Source organism: Brienomyrus brachyistius, unplaced genomic scaffold, assembly GCF_023856365.1.
Source record: "Brienomyrus brachyistius isolate T26 unplaced genomic scaffold, BBRACH_0.4 scaffold1110, whole genome shotgun sequence".
Lineage (NCBI taxonomy): Eukaryota > Metazoa > Chordata > Actinopteri > Osteoglossiformes > Mormyridae > Brienomyrus > Brienomyrus brachyistius.
The window spans coordinates 15,127-21,619 of NW_026043385.1; the positions used below are offsets into that span (position 1 = coordinate 15,127).

The following is a 6,493-nucleotide window of genomic DNA, read 5'->3' on the forward strand; positions in this document are numbered from 1 at the left end:
TGTTTAATAAATCCCATGAATATCTTTAAAAAAAAAAAAAGTTTTTTTTTTTCGAGTTTCCACAAGTTCTGCGCGCAAGCTGGCTACCTTACTCTTACTCTCATCCAACTGATCCCAAACCAGCTCTATAGAGTTTAGGTTGGGGGGCTGTGGGGACCATCTCTTTCCTAGTTCACAAGGTAATAAGCTACTTGCATAACCTTCAAGGTGGGCTTTGGGTCATTATCTTGCTGAAAAACAAGTCATTTTCAGTAGGTGTGTCCAGAATTTTTAACTAGAATAGGAGCCAGCAACCCTAGAACAATTTGGGGGTTAGGGTCCTTGCTCAAGGGCCCAGTGGTGAAATCACTCTGCCAACCCTGCCAACCAGCAACCTTCTTTTCATGGGCAAACATCACAGAGCCACACAACACCCCTATGTTAACAGTAAGAAGTGAGTGACTGAGCTGTGTGTGTGTGTGTGTGGCTCAGCTGGTTAGGATGCCAGCGTTATCATCAGAAGATCACTGGTTCACATCACTGGTGATCACACCACTGGGCCGGCGAGTTTGCTCTAGGGACAGGCTGACCCTGATTTCTCAAAAAAAAAAAAAAAAAAAAAAACATTCTTCACTTTGGATAAAACTGTCTGCTAAATATTTACAACATTAAGTAAATAAAAGTGAAAGTCTCCCTCTTTATATGACAAGACATCCGCAGCTTGCGAAGGACAGTCAGTCCGTAACGAGTACAAAAAACTGGCCTTGCCGATCGGCTCTTCAAAGGTAAATAAAGATTAAGGTTATGACGGCGACAAGCAAAACGGACCTGGTACGTGGAAGGCAGGCTGCTCTGAGATGCCAGGCAGGGGGCGATAGTCGTGGGGCCGCCTGATTTTTAACGACTGACCCTGGAAAATGATGCCGTCGAAGGCCATTGCCTGCGTGGTCTCATCCACGGACCGAAACTAGGGCAGAACGAAGAACGTCGTTAATCAGGGAAGGCTGCGGTCTCCGCCTGGACACAGCAGCCATTAGGCAGGAAAGACTCTTACTTCAAGGAAGGCAAAGTTCTTGTCCTGGTTTATCTGAACAGCGAGGACGGGATTGGTGGGACCTTGACATAAGCCAGCCAATCGCATCTGGGTATTGAAGAAATCCGCCATGGCCTCCTAAAAAGACAGGCAGACACACTGAATGAAGACAGGCAGACGTCTGAAGACATCAAAACAGGCAAACGAGAAAAAAAATGACTGACAAGTCTAGTACATTTATCTATTTATTTTGCGGACACTTTCATCCAAAGCAACATACATTTCATTGAAGAAGCAGGACCAGACAGTTCCTAGAGCAAATAGTGCTTAAGGGCTGCGCTCGGGGGCCCAATGGTGAAATCACTCTGCTGCCCAAGGGATTTGAACCAACAACCTTCTTGTGACCGGCTCAGTGTCCTAACTCACTGAGCTACACATGACACCAGTATGCATGACAGAAGGCAACGCGGGACTTTGCCTGGACTCACCTCCGTCAGGCCGAAGGGGATGTTGCCGACATAAAGCCGCCTGGCCTGCCGGGTCATCTGGCTGCCGACCATCGGCACCTGGGTGGGCGTCACTGCCACGCCGCTGGTGGTGGATGTTGCCAGTAAAGCTATCGTGGGGATCTGCCCTGCAGCTGTGGGGAGGAGAAAGGGCTTCAAGACCCCAACCAGGGACGGCCAGAACATCCGGATCGTCGCCTTCATTTGCTTCTAACCCCTAGGTTTAAGCTCTCTTCACACTGTCTGAAATCATCCCAAGTGTTATTCCCTCTTTGACCAGCAGGGGGGAGGAGGGCACTCCAGAATAAATGCTTTCATTGCAACCAATATACCATAACCTTGCAATACTGAACTAGCACACATGGAAGCGTCGCATCCAAACCTTGCATTGCCTTGTACTGCATGGGGGTGATGTGCTCGAATCCCGGAGGGGGAACATCCCAGTACTTGTATGTCCTTTTCTTACGGCTTCTCCGAGGAGAGTAGCTGCCCAAACACAAAACAGAAGGTTGTTTTCCCCAAACAATACAGTGTAAACACTCAGAATCTGGCAAAAACAAACAGATGGCAGAATGTTTACATTTAACTTTGGATCGCAGGCAGTTTAAGGTCATGAGGGTGTGACCATGCGCCACTTTTTAGGCTGGCTTTGAGGTCCCATCGCTATGGCGGGGGCTACTTATAAACGCCAGTTAAAATTTAATATGGGTACAGTCCCCCTTCCCACCACGAAGAAACCAATTGGTTGATTGTGAAAGAAACTTGTTAAGAGGCCTCAAACCATGCTAGATATCAGCTTCAGTGCCTGTAACCGGGACCGTGAGGGGGGGTACCTGTGCTTCTTGTGCTCGCGTGAGCTGCTCCGTCGGTCACGACCCTTGCGGTCGCGGCTGCTGCTGCGCTTCTCGTGACTCCGCCCCCTGGAGTCCTTGCTCCAGCGGCGGTGCTTCTCGCCACGGCTCAGAGACCGGCTGCGGCTACGCTTCTTGTGTCGCTCCTTCTCCCGCTCTGGGGGACGACACCGTGGTACCAGTGAGACGGTGGGCGGAGCGACATGACTGCCCCCCTACCATCCATTTCGATAAATCCAAGATGTGTAACTCAGAGGGATTATGAATGTGTGTCCGGATGGTTGTGGGTTTGAAGCCCATGAGTCACAGAGTAATCATATTACCAACTTCCCTGGGGTGCTGGATGCTGACTGACCCAGCGCTATGCCTTAAAAGTCACTTACGGAGACCAAGATGTGGTACGGGGTCTAACTCCCCAGTTTCCTCACCAGAATGAAGCACCTCCATTCAATTCACATATTCAATCACACCCTCCTGAAACAAACACACCCATCTCTCAATGGCTAATAATTTCAAGGGCACAAGGACATCCCCTTGAATGTCAGTCTGTTGTGAAACAATAAAAACATAACCAGACTAATTAATGATATAGGAGCACAGTGGTGAGTACAGTTGCCTCACGCCTCCGAGTCTGGAGGCCTGAATTTTGCCTCTGCTCTCTGTATGGGGAATTTGCCTGGAATAGGCTCCAGGGGAGCCTGACTAAGATAACTGGTTGGACGATGGATGGGTAATTAATATCGTTTCAATCTGACAGACAGCACTTTATTAAACTAGCAATAAAATATCACCTTTCTATCCCAGCAGGTCCTTCATATAGAAGCTTAAATAAATCCCTGAAGGTGCAGTTTTCAGTGAAGCATTTAAACGCAGGTGCTGCTCGAGGAATCAGCTTCATGCATCAGTTATAACAGCGTTACGGTAATGCACCGCTGCAAAAGTACAGACACGGAGCGGCCAATGCATCTTACGTAAATCGGTAATAACCAATTACCGCAATCGCAGGCATAGTCAGAGCGCAGATATGAATGACTGGAACTGCTAGTTTATCAAACACGGCGGCACTTAGTGCTCGTCTAGCCGAATCAGGTCGTTTCGAATGACATTTTAGTGATTTAGTGATAAGGAGCTGATATGACAAGATTGCCATTTGATAGGTACATAAATCAATCCTACTTTCGACTCCGTTGTAACGCATGTTGTATATTTCAGTTGCGTTAGTATGGCTTAAGTTTATTCAGTTTACTGGATTCTCTGCACTTTAATGAAGTTATATGTGTATTGTTATATAACTGTACATCATTGTTAGTTACTGCTATCCGCTGTAAAGGTAGATACAGGTGCAAGACTTTGCAATAACGACCTAAAAGCAGTTGTTATGATTCCAGGGAACGCGGCTGATTTTTAGAGTCTATACATCATGAAGAAACGGCGATCGTGTGAGAAAGACTTATTCTGTACGGATGACAGGGCCAGCATTTCGGACCCAAGGGAAAGGCTATTGTGCATCGGAAAGAGACAAAATCATATCATTATATAGAAAACTCGTCGTAGTATTTAAAAACCAAGTAACTAACACTGTTATTAAGTGCGGACTTTAAATCAAGTGGTCGCGGTCGTTTTTATTTGCATAAAACTTTAAACGTGATCTTGAAAATATAACGCTTGCAACAAACATCCATGCATAGTGTGTTACTGCGAATGAAAATACGCGGGTCACAATTTATGATCCAAGTGTATAATGGTAAATAATTAAATAAATAAAACCGCAGGCTTTCACATCGAGTGCACCCCAATAACGTTTCATTGAAATGTCCATGTTATGTACGCCGGGCACTGATGGATGCAGGCCTAGCGATCTCTATAACAATGCCAAGCAAAGAATGTCACTGATTTACCAAAGCGGTCAGTTTTCGGGGATCCTGCGGCAGCTGGGAGAAGAAGAATCGGGCAGGTTTCAGAATCGGCGAGCGCTCGGATAAAAGGCACCGATTTCCCAGCCGCGCTTTTCTTTTCGGAACCAGCAGAAGTGCCCTCCGCACCATCCTCGGCGCTAGGACACGCCGGCCACTTTATTACCCTAAAACAGGGAGCATACACCGATCTTCAAAGCCAAACTTACCTTGCCGATTTTCGCTTAACTGCTTCTCAAACTCATCGAAATCGGACATTTTTCAGTCCGTACTAAAGACGTATTGCAAAATAAGCAGAGGTCCAACAGTAGGCCTTTGAATGGGCTACAGGCTGCATTGGGTTCTGCTGCTTTTTCTTCCGAGTCGCCTGCCCCTCCTCCCCCGAAGTCATCGGCTCTTCCTCGGTTGTATCACACACAGGTTCGGAAACATTCGATGCGCATTACCGTCCCCTCCTGCACTGGAGGGTTAAGGACAACGTGATTATATCGAACCAAAATTGAAATGTGCAAGTTGACTTTCCTAGTTATACGTCTTCATTTTTATTCTGGGTTTAACAACCATGAGTTTATGACGTATTTTACATGATTAGTTGGCGACTGGACCTTATTGTTTATATCTCTTATTAAGGATCCATCCATCCATACATCAATTATCAAAACCACACACTTACAATCCGAGTCTAGTTTCATATGCTGCGCTGCTGAGCGACCCGCAGAATATTATGCATGAGTACAAGTCACAAGCCCCGTTTCCACTAACACGGGGCCGGTTCTAGCTTGGTGCCTTTTGAGGCCGAGGCAAAAAGATGCAGACTCTCCCCGTCGGGGAATCGAACCCCGGTCTCCCGCGTGACAGGCGGGGATACTCACCACTATACTAACGAGGAGATGTACGCGCACTACTTTTACATCTTCAAGATAAACAGCGGATGACTACTAACATTTGCGAGTAATCAATGACTGAGCTTCATGTCATGACCATGGTGCTCAAGAGAAGAAAAAATACATAATGTACGTCCACTGATACCAGAACAACCATATAGCTTTATACTAAGACGATGATTAAACGGAAAATTCCTTTACAAAACACTGCCACAAAATCATAGTTTCGCAATATTACATCGTGCAACGGGACACAGTGTAAGTACGTGAAGTCGGTAATTAAATCAAGAAAAAAAAGTGAGAGGAAAAGAATACTTTTCTATTATCATATTTTTCTAACTGGCCAAACTGAGTCATATTTTGATTATACACACTAACAGAAAAACAGTGCAAATCTCCGGTAGTCCGTTTCACTTGCGCTCCGCTATGGGGCAGTAACAAGCAGAGCTTAAGTGTGGAAGGAAAAAAAAAACACAGGACAGCATCAATCCCAACTTCACAAACGCCGGAGATCGAGATGCTGTAAGCATGACAATTAACATCTTTATCCAAGGGAACAGCTGCAAGACACAGATGCCGCGCCTAACAAAGGTAGGATCGATTCCGAAGTTCAGGCATTTACAGACGCGGACTCTTCTGGAGTTGATTTTTTTCGGGAGATACGCATCAACTTCAAAAGTATGAACCGCATTATATCTATATCTGTTATGACGTTGTAGCTATTGATACTGATGCATCACAAAAATAATTTAAATGTTTTTTCATTCTGACATATGTTCGTTCGGACGAGGATTTTATTATATGAGATAAGTTTTAAATGAAAACTTTTTTTAATCTATATGATTAATTCTCGAATCTAAGCCAGACTTCACATAAATCATTCATTCATAAATATAATGGAACATACAACATCCAGGTATCCATGAAATTTATGATCAGGCTATACGTTTGTGATAACAACAAAACAACACAACATGTATATTTACAATATATGGGCCTATTGTTTAATATTGCCTCCAAATTATAGCCAGACAATAACGCAATAGGCCGACATCAAACTATTTTCATGTAAAACAAAAGTGCTGGCAGTTTGCTTGTGCTTACAGACCCCGCCTTGAGCCCATCCAGAAAGATCCCAAAAATAACCGACAAGCAAAGGTTGTAACAATCTGAGCATGTTTAGTTTAATGTAATCAGGAGCCGAATTAATAACGCGAATAAATGATCAAACCGAAAGTCTGTAGTCGGGAATATCCGATAACGTCTTTGACGTGCAGTTAAGATAGTCAGAGGAAAAACCTTGTAGTTTACTTATATATATGCCTAA

General features: G+C 44.9%; 1 non-coding gene across 1 annotated transcript; it reads right to left on the minus strand.

Moving 5' to 3' along the window:
* Positions 1-5,099: 5,099 nt before the first annotated feature.
* trnad-guc (transfer RNA aspartic acid (anticodon GUC)) lies at positions 5,100-5,171 on the minus strand. The gene has a single exon. It is a non-coding gene; the product is annotated as a tRNA-Asp (tRNA).
* Positions 5,172-6,493: the final 1,322 nt, after the last annotated feature.